Raw genomic sequence first — 624 nt, forward strand, 5'->3', positions numbered from 1 at the left:
AAATAAACTTTAAAAAAAAAATTAAAAAAAAAAAAAAAAGAAAGAAAGAACATGTCAGGCAAGAATCCCTTCAAAAGCCTGTAGACGGGACTTGAGAAAAAGTGGTTTTCCTTGCCCTTGTCATTCTCAGGTGTCTGTGCACACCGTGCCAGGGTTATGACACTTGTACCGATTCTTTTTCTTTTGTTTTCTTTTACCCACGTACCAGGCCGCAACTCTTTCCCGCAGAAGAATCTCAAAGAAATCAAAACCGTGGGGATTTTACGTCCCCTTCCCCAACAAGCACACTGTGACTATGATTCACACTATGCTGAATGAGATCCATTTCTGTTGTCCTGCTCTCAAATTTCCAGACCTTCATACAAAATGTAAAGATTTGATTTGATTTGATTAGTGCACCTATTTAGCGTTCAATCATTACCTTTGATCATGGGCTCAAGACAAAAAGCAGTTATTTTCAAGGGCATTAACTGCTACTCTAGGCTGCTTCTTGAGAGACCCAGTTCTTCTCTGTACTATAGAACATTTTGACAAAAACTTTTGCATCCAACTGGTGAGTTTTTAAAGAAAATTCCAGATTAAAGTCTGCTTGGAAGACTGGACTTCCTGGCAGTTGGCTGAGGT

Source organism: Herpailurus yagouaroundi, unplaced genomic scaffold (genome assembly GCF_014898765.1).
Source record: "Herpailurus yagouaroundi ecotype Mexico unplaced genomic scaffold, PumYag 140, whole genome shotgun sequence".
Lineage (NCBI taxonomy): Eukaryota > Metazoa > Chordata > Mammalia > Carnivora > Felidae > Herpailurus > Herpailurus yagouaroundi.